Source organism: Pelophylax lessonae (genome assembly GCF_965119305.1).
Source record: "Pelophylax lessonae genome assembly, chromosome: 12".
Taxonomy (NCBI): domain Eukaryota; kingdom Metazoa; phylum Chordata; class Amphibia; order Anura; family Ranidae; genus Pelophylax; species Pelophylax lessonae.
The window spans coordinates 47,005,814-47,022,350 of record NC_138779.1 but is presented as its reverse complement, the minus strand read 5'-3'; the positions used below and the strand labels follow the sequence as shown (position 1 = coordinate 47,022,350).

General features: G+C 43.9%; 1 protein-coding gene across 2 annotated transcripts in view; it reads left to right on the top strand.

Annotated features, from left to right (window-relative positions):
- The window catches only part of TMEM45B (transmembrane protein 45B), a 135,115-nt gene that overhangs the window by 25,815 nt on the left and 92,763 nt on the right, over positions 1-16,537 (top strand). Inside the window, exon 1 of one of the 2 annotated variants that reach the window (XM_082274391.1) lies at positions 8,197-8,222. The exons of the other annotated variant lie outside the window; for it this stretch is intronic. The gene's annotated coding sequence lies outside the window, so the exon portion shown is untranslated. Of the gene's footprint in view, positions 1-8,196; positions 8,223-16,537 lie in introns of those variants that run through there. 2 annotated transcript variants of the gene reach the window in all.

Sequence of the window (16,537 nt, the reverse complement as noted above, 5' to 3'; positions counted from 1 at the left end):
CTAGCCCTGATAGCATCCCCATGGATTTTTATAAAGCCCACATTGGTGTTCTGGCCCCAAGACTGACAACGTTATACACTCTGTGTTTAGAGGCAGACTTTCTGTCCCCTTCTATGCAGGCTGCACATGTCTTCCTAATTTATAAAAGTCCAAAGGACCCTACACACTGCACCTCATACAGGCCTATCACCTTCTTAAGCTGTGATCTTAGAATCTTAACAAAATTGTTGAATTTCAGGCTGAGCAAGGTCACTTGTTCTTTAATTGACTCAGATCAGACTGGCTTTATGCCTAGAAGGCTTACCAATATCAATATTCGCAGACTCTTTACAAACATATATGCACAACATCTCCATACTGATACCAGAGCAGTAGCCTCATTAGACATTGAAAAGGCATTTGATATGGTAGAGTGGCCTTATCCCTAAGAGATGCTGCGCAGAATGGGGCTGTCTATCCGCTTTATCCAATTAATACACATTCTGTATTCTCAGCCCACCACTTCGATTAGGCTTGGAGGTAGCCCATTGGCTCATTTTTCGGCTGGCCCTTGGCACCAGGCAGGGCTGCCCTCTCTCCATGACCCTCTTCGCCCTTCCCATTGAGCCTGTTGCAGAGGCTTTACGTGTCTTCTCTGATATTGGGCTTAGGGAAGGATTGGTTGAGGAGCGGGTGGCCCTGTATGCTGATGACATGCTATTGTTCCTACATGATGCGGGTCCTCCCCTCCTGGGAGTGCGTCGGATCCTTGGTACCTTCTCGAGTGTCACTGGTCTTAGGGTTATTTGGCACAAGACTGTATTATTTCCTATTGATGATGGTGCTTTGATACATGCTCCAAAAGATCTTTCACTACAGTGGGTTGATTCATTTTGCGATCTTGGGGTGATTGTCTCTTGTAGCTCCTGAATATGTCTCTCTTATTCACTGCCTGTGAGGCAGGAGGTTAAAGCAAGGTTGAAGGCGTGGGGCATGCTGCCACTGTCTCACTAATGGGACGTATCAATCTACTTAAAATGATATTACTTCCCATATCACTTTTTTTTTTTTGTCAAATTAAAAATATTATTTTGCTGTTTCTTATGAAGGCCCCAGGCACCACGCTGTAAGCTCACTACTTTAACCACTTGACCTCTTACCAGTCAATACAGCTAAAAAGTTCTGATCTTGAGGTATCAACACTGTACTCTCATCTTCTAATGGTGGCACTACCCAATCTGGCTACTCTCAGACACAAGTGGCTACATGATATCCCAGATATGGATAATGAGGACTGGACAGATAATTTAGAATGCTTCATTCAAATGGTTGGTTTCACTCACAGATCGGCTGATACAATTCAAGATCCTCCACAGAGCTTACTTTACACCCCTTAGGATACATCGGCTTTACTCCTCCATCCCTTCCACATGATGACAATGTGACAGAGCTGAAGGGGACTACTTTCTAATTTTTTTGGACCTGCCCAGTTATTCAAACATTCTGGGAATCTATGGTTGATATCAGCAAGGTGGCACAGGTCCCCTTCACCCCTTCTCCGAAAATCTGCTTGCTTGGCTTGGTTGAGGGCCTCTTGAACAATAATGCTAGCAGGATGTTAATGGGACAGAAACCCAGCCAAGAAGGTCTTGTTCAGGGTGGCACCAGGGCAACATACAGGGAGATCAGGAGCAAAGTATAGTGAAGCACCAGGGCACAATGCTGGGGGGCCAGGCGGGCAATGCACAGGAGGGCACCAGAGCACAACATTGGGGGACTAGGATTGTAAAGTACAGGGCCCCACAGGGCAAAATACTGGGGGAGGGTCAGGAGTGAAAAATACAGGCTCTATGGTACATAGACTGCAGAGTGGCACAGGAAAGGAAGTTGCTGTGACAGTTTTACCTGTTCTGGAGTGTGGATTTGCACTTGCCTTCCTCTCTAGTCTATACCACATGATGACACACACAAATGCCTAGGATGGACGGGAGAGGAGGGCTGGCAGGAATCAGTTCAGTACACTCAATGTGCCAATTTGCAGGTGAGGGAGAAGCACTTTTAACCTGAAGGTCAGCAAGGCAGGGACGCCAATGCAATCTACAATACATATCACCTGCTGGTTATCGATGGGTAGATCGCAATTGATGTGTTGGCGACCCCCATTCTATGCACACATGACAAAATCTTTGGACAATGACTATCTTTGATAAACACATTTTATTCAGTGTTTTGTGTTACATCTGAAATGTCAATACCTTCTTCTCATTTCTCAGAACTTTTACCTATGCTAAGCTGCAGGAGTTCAGCATAGACTTTGTTTAGCATGGATATACTGTAACTGTATGTTTATTTAGGATCTTACATGTAACATGTTACTGTTGCACCTGCCCCACCACTCCTTTGTCCTCACATCCCCCATCGTGACAGCGAGCAGGGAATCTTCTCCTCGCATTTGCTGCCACAATTTTTTAAAACGCGTCCGTGCAGTGCTCCGACCACTCGGCTACGTCAATTATTCACATTCTGCCAATGTGAGAACTACTATTGCCTTTGCGGCTGTCAGCTTGTAGTTCTTGAAGAATGCGTTGTTGCGCACTCTAGGTAGTTCATTAATGCTTCCTGTCAGTGTGTAATTGCCTTACAGCTTACACAGTGTGCAGTAATCTTACATTGCACCCGCGATCTGTTGATCGTAGGTGCAATGCTTTGCAGGCTTCTATTAACCACTTTAGCCCAGGAGGATTTGGCTGCTGAATGACCAGGCCCTATTTTGCGATTCGGCACTGCGTTAATTTAACGGACAATTTGCGCGGTTGTGCGACGCTGTATCCAAATAAAATTTACGTCCTTTTATCCCCACAAATAGAGTTTTCTTTTGGTGGTATTTGATCACGATTTTTTTTTTTTCGCTATAAATAAAAAAAAAAAACAATTTTGAAAAAAAACAATGTTTTTCACATTTTGCTATAGAACATTCCCCAAAAAAAATTAAAAATCAAAATTTTTTAACATTTTAGGCCAATTTTGTTTTTTTTTTGTTTTTTTTTTACTAGTAATGGCAGCGATTTTTTTGCGGGACTGCGACATTGCGGCGGACAGATCGGACCCCTAACTGACATTTTTGACACTTTTGGGGGGACCAGTGACTTTACTACAGTAATCAGTGCTATAAATATGCACTGTTACTGTAATAATGCCATTGGCAGGGAAGGGGTTAATACTATTAGTGATCAAGGGGTTAAATGTAAGCCTAGGGGAGTGATTCTAGCTGTAGAGGGGCGTGGCTTGTGAGATCATAACAGAGACATGTGATCCTATACAGCAGGATCACATAGCCTCTGTGATCACTTCAGGGAGAATGACAGACGGCTGTGTTTACATCAGCCATCCGTCCTTCTCTCTCAGCTGCGGGAGGTCGCGAGTGGCCAGCGGCCATCGGAGCCGCCTGTCACACGCACTGGCTCCCCAGCTGACGAGCGGGGGCAGCGCGCGCTCGCCCCCTAGAGTCTCCTGAGTGGGCGACATAGTACTACGTCGGTTTGCCCAGGAGCGGCTGCTTGCCGCAGTAAATCTGCGGTGGGCAGTTGTCAAGTGGTTAAAAAAAATATATATATTAACATTTTATATTTAAAAAATGAATTAGAAAAAAATTTAAATTATAAAAATTTTTTACAAAGGCGAACTTATGCTTTCAATTGCGTACTTTTGCAAAACAGTGAAAATCCAAGGTACACAAAACTGTAAATAAGCAAAATTTCTCTATAAATCTTGAGGTTATCATTTTTCAATATGGAATCTGTGCCGGTGCACGGCCCCAAATGCTTTTCGGAGCAACAAAACTTCCCATTTAGCAGCTTGGAACAGAGGAACAAAGACTTGAATAAAGACTTGAAAAGTACTCAAACATCAAAAACTACAGAAATCTGTATTTAGAATCTATCTAAAGTATAACTAAAGGCAAAACATTTGTTTTAGTTTTTAGATTTAAAGTGGAGAGGGATAAGAACACCTGTCATTTCCCCTATTCTTCTTGTCCCATTTAACACTTTCACCGAAATTTAAAGAAAATCCCATGTTCTGAATGGTCCCCAAGGACAGAAATAAAAGGTGACCCCAATTATTTTTAGGAACATGAAAAGATGTGGATGGGCCCCTAAAAGGCATATGGCTGCTATGTCCCCACTCGTATATGGAACAAGAGTTTCAAGAACAAGAGACTTTAATTCAGCGACAATATAGTAGTTTTAAAATCACTTATTTATTATACAAATATAGAAGAAGGTGTACATAAAAACAATATGGTAATTAAATAGAAAAATTTGAAATGACACAATATACAAAACCCCGGTTTCATAAGGCAAATTATCCCACATGGGGTTTTGTATATTGTGGCATTTCATTTTTTTTTTTTTTTTATTCTATTACCAGACACATTGTTTTTATGTACATGTTCCTATATATATATATATATATATATATATATATATATATATATATATATATATATATATATATATATATATATATATATATATAATAAATGCGTGATTTTATAACTATTATGTCGTTGCTGCATTAACATTCCATGGGAAAAAAAACCTCTTGTTTCGTTATTACCAGGAATTTCTTCTCGCTTCCTGCTGTGGATATTGGACAGGAAGTGAATGGAAATCTCCCTAAGGCTCGGTTTCCACTAGTGTGACTTGCGGTGCGTCTTGACACATGTCAAGTCGCACAGCAAGTCAAAACCCATTGTTTTCAATGGGGCCCGTTTCCACTGCCGCGGCTTCAGTTGCGGCGACTTCAAAAGTAGATCGTGCACTACTTTTGAGCGCGACTTCCCTCTATATATGAGGGAAAAGTCTAACTGAAGCCGCAGTTTACTTTCGCTACGAAGTAGCACGACTTCGTAGCCGCACTAGTGGAAACCGAGCCTAAAGGGACACAGATGACAAAAAAAAGGAACATCAGAATGAATATAGGGTCTAAACACATGTTTCTCTGGATTTTGATTTGATGTTTGAATCCTTTTCAAGTCTTTACTTCTTTGTTCTAAACCCTGGTGAAGAGGACACTTTTTACCTGCGAAAAACGCTGTTTGTTTAAGCTCATATAGTGAACTATTAAAATCTTATTGGAATCTTCCATGTTATTACCCAGCCCCCATTATATTTACATGAGAATGTAATGTAATGGCTCCCATAGATCTGATTTCTTGAGCGGCTCCCACTTAATGCAGGATGGGGACAAGGGAGATGCAGGTGCCCAGGGTGCAGTGCCAATGCCGACACCCCCACTAGATGATCTCCCCTAAAGAGAGCGAGGCGGAGCCACCTACAGTATGAGGGATGGTATTAGAGCCGGCTGGGTACTTCAGTTTAATACAGCAACAGCAATAGTAACGGCCCGTACACACAATAAAAAAATCTGAAGGGAAATTTCGTCCGACGACCGATCTGCCGATTTTCGGATTGTTAGTATGGTGCTTTCGACAGCCGACTCGGCCGAAAAAGTCCTGATGTGCAGGCTATAAAATTTTTATCGTCCGTCAACACAACGTCCGATTTTTCTTCTCATTAGTACAGTTTGACGGAAAAAAATCTTAAAGCGGAGTTCCGGCCATGAAAAAACATTTTCAATAAAAATACCCCCGGGACAGTCAGGGCTAGTACATTCAGAGTTGTATAAAGTACTCGAAACCCATACTTGAGTAAAAATACAAGTGCTCGATCAAAAAGTGACTTTAGTAAAAGTGGAAGTGCTCGATCAAAAAGTGACTTGAGTAGAAGTACTAAAGTATTCAACATTTTTTGTACTTAAGTATTGCAAGTAGTTTTTTTTTTAATTTTGCTACTCAAGTACTGAAAGTAAAAGTACCAGTAGTTTTGAAAAAAAAATTGCTACTCAAGTACTGAAAGTAAAAGTAGAAGTACTGTGTTATGTAGTTATTAAAGAAAGAAGTCAAAAGTTTGAACATCATATTGTTTTTTATTATTTCAAATGCAGCTTTTATTTATACATACAGTAGCATTTATTTTCATATGCGCTGATAATACACATGTTTTGAGCTTCATGAAACCTGCCATCTACTGTTCTGGCAGTGGTCATTTTTATAATTGTAACGAGTAACTATGCAGCACAAAAAAAAATATTGGAGTAGAAGTATTGAAATCATTGAAAAAATGTAGTGAAGTAAAAGTGGAAGTAGGAGAAAATAATTCTACTCTAGGAAAGTACAGATACCGCCTTTCAGTACTTAAGTACAGTAGTGAAGTAGTTCTACTTAGTTACTATACATCTCTGAGTTCATTCCACAATGGATAGCCTCTGTACTGTCCCGGGTCGCACTTACCTGCAAGAAGAAATACTTACCTTTAAAATTTCTTCTCCAGCGTTGCCATCTCGGATGTGGGCAGCTGAAGCCGGCACGATCCTCTTGTGCGTCCTCTTCCGTGTCCTCTTCTCCCAGAATGCGCCTGCACCGGCCCCGCTCGTCACTTCCGGTGCGGCGCCACATTCCTCCAGGGAATGCGGCGCCGCACCGGAAGTGACGAGCGGGGTCGGTGCCGTCGCATTGATTCCTGGGAGCGATGCTGTTCAGCTCCCAGGAATCATTGCAAACCGGAAGTGACGGCGTGGGCCGCGGCCGCCGAGGGAGGAAGTGGAAGAAAGGTGAGTATATTTTTCTACAATAACAAGGTAAGTAAAAAAAAAAAAAAAAATTGTAAGTATCCATTTCCTTTTCAGGTGACGAAAAGCAAGCGGATGGCCACAAAATCGATTATGTCGATTTTGTGGCCGGAACTCCGCTTTAAGAGCAAGTCTAGGCATGCTCAGAGACAAAAGAACACATACAAAACATTCTGAAGTAAAATTCTGTCGTACGGGAAAATTTGTATGAAAATAACCTCTTCACTTTCCACATCAGACTAGAATGCCACAAAAAACGGACGACAGATCGTTCCTTCGATAATCTGATTGTGTGTACGGGGCTTAAGACATGTGGAAGATGGAAGATGGTGGAGCTTTGCAGTGGGGGGGGGGTTGCATGCAGACGTCAAACCTGAGGAGGGTTGAAGGTGAGATGTGGATGGGGGATGCAGAGGTAAGCAACTGTGGAAGAAGGCTTAAAGCCCCGTACACACGTACCGATTGTTGGCCGCAAATATTCGGCCGCCGAACGATCGGCCGATTGTCGGCTTGTTAGTATGATGCTTCCGACAGGCATTAAAATTTTTGTACGCCGACAACAGAACGGCCGATTGTGCGTTTGTCAGTACAGATTTCGGCCGACAATCAGCAGATTTGCAAGACTGGGCATGCTCAGAGAAGAAAAAAGACACGGAAAGTTAACCATCACATGACATCACTTCTGCAGTCGGCTGTTGTTGGCCGACAAAATTTGTGTGCAGTCTTTTGCACTTTTCAGCGGACAGGACAGCCCAGGACAAAAGACGACCGGTCATTCGGCCGACGATCGGTACGTGTGTACGGGGCTTTACTGTGCACTCTGTATACAGCGCACCCCTGAACTCTGCACTCTGTACGTAATGCACTCCTGGTATTTAATGCTTCTTTAAGACCCTCTCCCTGTTAGTGAAATTTTACCACCCCAGTATTTGATGCGGTTTTGAGGGTGTGTGGGGGGTCGAGGGGTATTTTGTTGATTTCCTGCATCTATTTTCTGAGAAAAAAAGCCCTGCTTCTGTGACACAAGTACAGGAGGTAAGTGGAGATCTTCAAATTTGAGATCACCCAAAAAGTTTCAGTTCTAGTTGATTTTCAACAAAATCTCATCAATATGCAATGACGAGACCCCCTAGTATCTGTGTAAGGTGTTCAGGTCCTGAGGAATGTCTAGAACTCATTATTTCATAGCCTGTATATAAAAATTCAGACTCTTAGGATAGGAGTGTAATTGTTTTTTTGTGTCAATTTATGAAGACTTTGTGACTGCCTGCCGGTCAGCCTTTATTTCTGAGCACAAAGAAAACAAACTAGACATTCAAGTTCTGCAATGAGCATTATATGGGGATGGGTGCAGTATGTTGTCAAAAGGGAAGAAACTGCTCAGGTAGTGGTAATGGCTGCAGCACAGTCAGAACTGGTTCTATAGCACCTATGTCATGTGTGCAAAGGTCGCCCAGGAACACACACCTCCCAGCCTCCGCTGTAATGAGGTGTGAGTAGCGTGTGCACCTGTTCCATATCTCCATGTTCACAGCCCAGGAGACAGCAGACAGGTGAGAGCTGAAACCTTATTATTTCATTATGGGGTTCCTTCCTGCTAGCTGCCTGGGGGCAACAACACCTCCCATTTATCACACTTATCCCATTTATCACACCAACAAAACTTACTAAAAGTCTACATTTACTTGTAAAAATGTGTAAATCACTACAGTGCAGAGAGAGCATAAGGAATCAAAAGTTGTAGTATGTATGCCTTGTGTAGTACTCCACAGCTGTTGGAGGGCTTGCAATTTTTGGATTAGCAAGTATAATGGATCACTATACCCCCCCCCCCCCCCCAAAATAACATTATTTGATTTAGGTGGAAACATTGTATTCACAGCCATGTGAACATACCAGGATCTGTTTGCTGTGTGTGCCTCTCTTTTTGCCTCTTCTCTCTCTGGACACTTTTTTCTCTCATCCATTTTTTCTCTCTTCCTTTCTCTCTCATCCACTCTTCTCTTTCATTTTCCTCTCTTTTCTTTCCTCCCTGTGTCATTCTTTTTCCACCTCCCTTTGTCACTCTATCTCCATGTCCCTCTCTTCTCTCTCTTCTCTCTTTCTATCTCCTTTTTTTTTTCCCTCCCCCCCCTTTTCCTTTCTTTTTCTCCCCCCCCCTTTTCCTTTCTTCCCCCCCCTTTTCCTTTCTTCCCCCCCCTTTTCCTTTCTTTTTCTCCCTCCCCCCTTTTCCTTTCTTTTTCCCTCCCCCCCTTTTCCTTTCTTTTTCTCCCCCCCCCCTTTTCCTTTCTTTTTCTCCCCCCCCCCTTTTCCTTTCTTTTCTCCCCCCCCTTTCCTTTCTTTCCCCCTTTTCCTTTCTCCCCCCCCTTTTCCTTCCCCCCCCCCTTTTCCTTCCCCCCCCTTTTCCTCCCCCCCCTTTTCCTTCCCCCCCCTTTTCCTTCCCCCCTTTTCCTTTCTCCCCCCCTTTTCCTTTCCCCCCCCCATTTTCCTCCCCCCCCTTTTACTTCCCCCCTTTTCCTTTCTTCCCCCCCCTTTTCCTTTCTTCCCCCCCCCCCTTTTCCTTTCTTCTCCCCCCCCCCCTTTTCCTTTCTTCTCCCCCCCCCCTTTTCCTTTCTTCTCCCCCCCCCCCTTTTTTCCTTTCTTCTCACCCCCCCTTTTTTTCCTTTCTTCTCCCCCCCCCTTTTTCCTTTCTCCCCCCCCCCCCCTTTTTTCCTTTTTTCCTTTCTTCTCCCCCCTTTTCCTTTTTCTCCCCCCCTTTTCCCTTTCTCCCCCCCCCTTTCCTTTCTCCCCCCCTTTTCCTTTCTCCCCCCCCTTTTCCTTTCTTCCCCCCCCCCCTTTTCCTTTCTTTCTCCCCCCCTTTTCCTTTCTCCCCCCCTTTTCCTTTCTCCCCCCCTTTTCCTTTCTCCCCCCCCTTTTCCTTTCTCCCCCCCCTTTTCCTTTCTCCCCCCCCTTTTCTTTCTCCCCCCCCCCTTTTCCTTTCTCCCCCCTTTTCCTTTCTCCCCCCCCCCTTTTCCTTTCTCCCCCCCCTTTTCCTTTTCCCCCCCCCCTTTTCCTTTCTTCCCCCCCTTTTTCCTTTCTTCCCCCTTTTTCCTTCCCCCCCCTTTTCCTTCCCCCCCCTTTTCCTTTCTTCCCCCCTTTTCCTTTCTTCCCCCCTTTTCCTTTCTTCCCCCCTTTTCCTTTCTTCCCCCCTTTTCCTTTCTTCCCCCTCTTTTCCTTTCTTCCCCCCCCTTTTCCTTTCTTCCCCCCCTTTTCCTTTCTTTTTCTCCCCCCCTTTTACTTTATTTTTCTCCCCCCCTTTTACTTTATTTTTCTCCCCCTCCCCTCCCTTTTCATTTCTTTTTCTCCCCCCTCCCCTCCCTTTTCATTTCTTTTTCTCTCTCTTTTTCCATTCTTCCTCTCTTCTTTTACCTCCTCTCTTCCCTTTCACTCTCCTCCTTACCCCTCTTTTCTTTCTCCCTCTGTTTGTGTGTGTGTGTCTCTATCCCCCTTATCTCCTCTCCCTCTTGAATTGATTTATCAAATCTGGAGAAAGGAAATTGAACAGAACATTGGCAGAACTTGATGAACATCAAATTGATTATGGTATGATTTAAAGTTATTGTCAGAGACAACCAATCAGGTTTCACGTTTCATTTTAATGGTACAATTAAACAATAATGGTTTGTAGTTTTCATCAACAAACCCACTTTTGGCTCCGTTCACATAGTGGCGTATAGGATTGCGGGAAGAATCACCGCGATTCTGCCCGCGATCCCGAATCATTGCAAACCACGTGACTTTTTTGCCCGAAGAATCGCTGTAAAATCACGCGAACAAAATCGCGAACACCAAAAAAAAGTACAAGAACTTCTTTTGGGTGACAGGCATTATGCGACTCTGTTTGTGCGATTTTGCCGCGATTCATCGGGCGACAATCGCGGCAAAATTTCGCCACATTTGGGGTGCCATTGCAAGCTACGGGAATCGCACATCCATCCCGTGATTTGCAATGATTCGGGATCGGGGGCAGAATCGTGGCGATCCGATACGCCAGTATGTGAACAGAGCCTAAGAGATTATTTTTGTTTAATCCGTATTAATTCATCGCCCCCCTCTATTTTTTCACTCTCTCACTATTGGCTCATATTTTTTTTTTCGTTGGTGCCCGAGGCATTCCATTACTTTGTATATGTTGTTTTTGTAGTTTTATTATACACCTGGAAGTACCTGTGTGGATTGATTAAGAGGATAATTACACAGACACATATTGTTTGCTTTTTTTAATGTGTATTGTCTGTAAGTTGGGTGGAACTTGGCACACGAACGATCCGATCAGATCTGCTGACACCCGCTGCCATCCACATCTGATCCTGTCCGTAAAATCTGGACAGAAACTCTATTTTCATCTGTCCAGGGGATCGGATCGGATGGGATCAGATGAGAGCGGACAGGTGGTCCACTCTCATCTGATTCCCCCATAGAGAGCAGCGAGGCTCTGAAACCTCCCTCTCCGCACACAGTGCAGAGACAGAACTGTCATCCGCCTGCTCAGCAGGGATTGGCGGATCAATCCCCGCTGAGCAGAGAACGGACCGCAGCAGGCAGCGCAGCATGTGAAAGGAGCCTTAGCCTGGCCATACATTATACAATTTACTTATTTATTTTTAGATTTACCAAAACCATAAAATATAATGTCAAACCTAAACACTTTTAAATTGTATGCAATCAGGCAGGCCCTTGTACTACATAGTTAAAGGTAAATCTGAAGGAAATTAAAAAAAGAAAATTGTATAATGTATGGCCAGCTTTAGACAGACCGATTGAGTCAGTGGTGGGCAGAGAAAGAGACTAAATTTCCTCCTCTAGCTCAGTCCTTTTATTTACTAAGCCTCACTTTTGCTGCCTTCTCACTAATGTGAAAAAAAAGATTAAACATGAAACTTACTGCAAAATAGGGCTATATTTTTTTAGCTTTATTTGAAGCTGAACTCCAGATGCAAAAAAAAATCATGCAAATATATTTTTCAATAGCCATAAAAGAATATAAAGCCACCAAATTTCTTTGCAAACTCCTATATTACCATGTAAAAGCAGCTATGACGTCACCACTGTGCTGTACATAGCATGTGTAGAGAGTAGAGCTTGTAGGAGGGACCCAGCAGGCTCTACCCACTACAGACTACCAGCAGAAAACTGCAGGAAGGGGCAGGGACTAGACTAGTCACCCTGCATAAGGGGAGAGAACATCAGTGACTGGTCTTTATTACAGGAAGCTCCTGCACAGAGGTAAGTTTCACAATGGATTGCTGCACAGATCTGGAAGAAATACACAAAGCACGCCACGATTAATGTAAGGAACGACTCTTGTATTTAGATAATATTTTCTTATCCTAGTGTAGCACCCTCCTAGATAGGTACTAGTGTTGTATATAGTTTTGGTTTCTCTGCTTAACAGGGAGACAGCCAGGTAAATCTAGGAGCTGGCTGCTTATCAGAGAGTTGTGATTGTTGGATAGAACCTGCCCAGTGTGCTCTGATGCTGCTCATCATGGCTTGATGTTTCACACTGATCCAATAGTGATAGAGTGTATGGGACAGTGGGAGGAAACCATGCAGATGAGAGATATCTGTTCAGCCCTGGCTAATGGGCACGGGAGGTGCCCCGGTGCACGCTAGGTGACTGTACTTACATCTGAGGTGCACATGGGGCTTCTGGTCTTCGCTGTAGAGCAGGGTCCAGGTGGGGCTTCCGCCTCTCCCCAGCACAGGCTGCCATGCGGCCTCAGGTGGTCGACCTGAGGACCAGAAACAGAGATGCTGAAACCTCTGGATTCTTTTGAGGGCTGACAGAGGGAGGATGTCCATGGATCTCGTCTGGTATCACGGAGGAAGTTGACCTGCGGACAGGGCCTTGTGAGTACAGGCTTCCCACGGAGATCCTACAGACTGTTGCTGTTAAAATCCCCCTCTTAGTGCTAGAAAGTCAATGGGCTGGGTGTAAGCTAAAGGGGATACTGGTTAATGTCCTGAAGATACAGAGTTCACTGAGTCTGCTGCTAACACAAGCAAAGAACTTATTCTTACCATGCAAGTGCTGTATGGTTCACCAGAAGATCTGCTATTCAGTTCCACTAAGTGAGACAAGTGAGAGTTGTCTGCACCTGTACAAGGTTGAATTTGGAGTATCCCACTAATCCCTTCTCCTTTTCAAGTCCTCCAGATAAAACTCCAAAAACAAATCCCCTAGACTGGTCATTGGAGACGACGAGCGAAAGTGTATGAAAATACCAGGTATCTGGCAACAGGATAATCAGAGGGAGACCCAAGTTAGAGCTATACTCAGCAGTCCCTATGGGGTAGCGCTACATTACAGTTCAGACTTACCGTATTTAACGGCGTATAACACGCACTTTTTTCTCCTAGAAATGGAGGAAAAAGTAGCAGTGAGTGTTATACGCCAATATAAGAAAAAAAAAAATGTCCAGAAAGCACTAGCAGCGCCGAGAGGTAGAAGGGGACGGGCGGCGCCGAGGAGAAGGGAGGACCGCTGTCATCGGAAGTCCCGCCTCCTATGCCGACGTCAAACATAGGCGCCGGGACTTCCGATAACAGCGCGTCCTTCCTTCTCCTCGGCGCCGCCCACCCCTTCTACCTTTCGGCGCTGGATGCTTTCTGAACAAGTGATTTCTTTAGTGGCACTGGCGCTGGCGAGGCTGCAATAATGGGCGCTGGCGAGGCTGCAATTAACGGCGCTGGCGAGGCTGCATGTAAGGGCACTGGCGAGGCTGCATGTATGGGCACTGGCAAGGCTGCATGTAAGAGCACTGGCGAGGCTGCATGTATGGGCACTGGCGAGGCTGCATGTATGGGCACTGGCGAGGCTGCATGTATGGGCACTGGCAAGGCTGCATGTAAGAGCACTGGCGAGGCTGCATGTATGGGCACTGGCGAGGCTGCATGTAAGAGCACTGGCAAGGCTGCATGTATGGGCACTGGCGAGGCTGCATGTATGGGCACTGGCGAGGCTGCAATTATGGGCACTGGCGAGGCTGCAATTATGGGCGCTGGCGAGGCTGCAATTATGGGCGCTGGCGAGGCTGCAATTATGGGCGAGGCTGCAATTATGGGCACTGCGCTGGCGAGCCTGCAATTATGGGCACTGGTGCTGGCGAGGCTGCATGTATGGGCACTGGCGAGGCTGCATGTATGGACACTGCGCTGATGAGGCTGCATTCGTGGGCACTGGTAAGACTACATTTAATTTTTAAAAAAATGTTCTGAGTTCAAAGCTGTTTGTTTTAAATTTCAGCTTTCCTGAAATTTCTGCCCTAAAATTTAGGTGCGTGTTATACGCCGGCGCGTGTTATACGCCGATAAATACGGTAATAAGAACTGTCTGTATTAGACCCATAGTCACCAATCAAGTTCAACCTTTCATTGTCTTTCCTGTGCAGTTTTTATTCTTATTTGTTCCTTTTCAGCAAGAGAGATGGGTCTTGTTGTAGGACACAATGGAAAAGAGTTTGAATGATTGTCATGATTGCCTTGCAGTGCTGCACCTTGGGTTGAATTCCCACCAGGAACTGTGGGCACTGGGATCTCGAAACCAGAATCCTCATCCAGTGTGAGAAACTGTGTGGTGACTTCATTCCTGCATCTACCCGACACTAGTAATTCGTTTTGGGTGTGGTGAGGTCATGCCTGCTAGGAGTGAGGCTTGCATTGGTAATGACAATAGCCGTTGATAGCCTAAACCCAAGATAAGAGCAGTCGGGTGGCGTGAAATTGGAAATGGCTTTGTTGCCATTGTATCCGATGCTGTGTTTGTGTATAGTAACTTAAGACATGTTTGTTTCACTGTCTGTTGGCGACTGCCTCAGCATTCTGAGATTAAAAGTCTTGAAAAACCAGATTGTGTTATGAAAATATTGAAGTATGTCAAACCAGATACATTTTCACGTATATCTGTAACATGTGCTTTTGATTTACATCTGACACTTTTCGGCAGTGTAGAAGATGATCAGAATCAATCTGGGCCCATTTAAACTTAAGCAATTTGCTGCGGTGTGCTAATACGTTTTACTTAGGGTTGCCACCTAACCCCTTTAAACCAGGACATTTGGGGGCCTGGGATAGGCGGCCAACCCCCGTTCCTCTCACCCTGTTACTTTTGTTCAAACTTATTTGACATCCTGTTTGATATTTTGATACACATGCGAATTGTTCACTTTTTCCTGTTGCTTTTGACAGCTCTCTGCAGAATTCTTGATTTGGATTCCCCTCCCCCCGCCCCTTTTTTTCTCTCACCTTTCTTTCTTGTACCCTTCCCTCTCCCTTTTTCTTTTTATTCTGTTATCTTCCTCTCCCCCTATACCTTTCCTCTTTTCCCTTCCCCCCATCTCATGCTTTCTTAACTTAATTTCTTTGGTTATGCTCCAGCTATGTTTTACCGCGTTTGTTGTTTCATTCCTCTGCTTGTACTGTTGTACTTGATTTTCTACTGAATAACCAAATAACATTTTCTATAAAAAAAAACCAGGACACGCATTAATTACACAGGTTCTGTAGCTGTTCAAAGTGGTAATTAAACACTTATGTGCATTATATTATCCTCCTGTGTAATTATGTAATTATGTTTCCTGGAGGGAGGAGGTGGCATTCCTAGTATTACTGCACCTTCTAGGATTGCTCATTCATGGGCTGCCAATGCACCACAATGAAAGAAAAAAATTGTGCATATGGCCGGGTTCACACATATTCGCCCGCAGAGATGTATAGTAACGAAGTAGAACTACTTAAGTACTGTACTTAAGTACCGAAATGCGGTATCTGTACTTTCCTAGAGTAGAATTTTTTTCTCCTACTTCTACTTTTACTTCACTACATTTTTCGATGATTTCGATACTTCTACTCCGATATTTTTTTTTTGTGCTGCATAGTTACTCGTTACTTTTAAAAAAATGACCACTGCCAGAACAGTAGATGGCAGGTTGCATAAAGCTCAAAAAAATGTGTATAATGTCATTTGTAAATCAGCGCATATGAAAATAAAGGCTGTGTATAATAAAAGCTGCTATACCAAATCTTTCCAATAAAAAGAAAATATGAAACAAACAAATAAATGGTGCTACAGCGCTTAAAGTGCATCAAGAAACTACTAACAAACACAGGTTAATCATTTGAATAAATCATTTGAAATAATAAAAAACAATATGATCAAACTTTTGACTTCTTTCTTTAATAACTACATAACACAGTACTTGTACTTCTACTTTCAGTACTTGAGTAGAATTTTTTTTTTTCAAAACTACTGGTACTTTTTACTTTTAGTACTTAAGTAGCAATTTTTTTGAAAAAACTACTTGCAATACTTAAGTAAAAAAAATGTTGAATACTTTAGTACTTCTACTTAAGTAACTTTTTCTGCGAGCACTTCCACTTCTACTCAAGTCACTTTTTGATCGAGCACTTGTACTTTTACTCAAGTAGAAATTTCGAGTACTTTATACAAGTCTGTTCGCCCGTGGGTTTGTGCCTGCCATCTGGTGCATCCCTGTTCACTGGGTCAGGTGCAAATCAGGTCTGAACTTTTGCTTGAATTTGCACCTGAATCAGACCCAAAGACACACAGGACCCTTATTGAATGCAGACCGCGGCCGCCCTGGACCTGTGTGAACCGGCTCCATTGAGAGCTGGTCACACTTGCCTGTCATGCGAATTGGATGCGGGGAAACCACTCACATGTAAAAATGCCATGTCCCAGCACTGGGAAGGATCTGCCATCAAGTTTGTAAGCCACTGCTGTTCCGCTGGCTCCAGATCATTCCTAGTGCTGGGACACCTCACTTTTATATGTGAGGAATAGAAAAATGGTATCCCCTAAGGATTT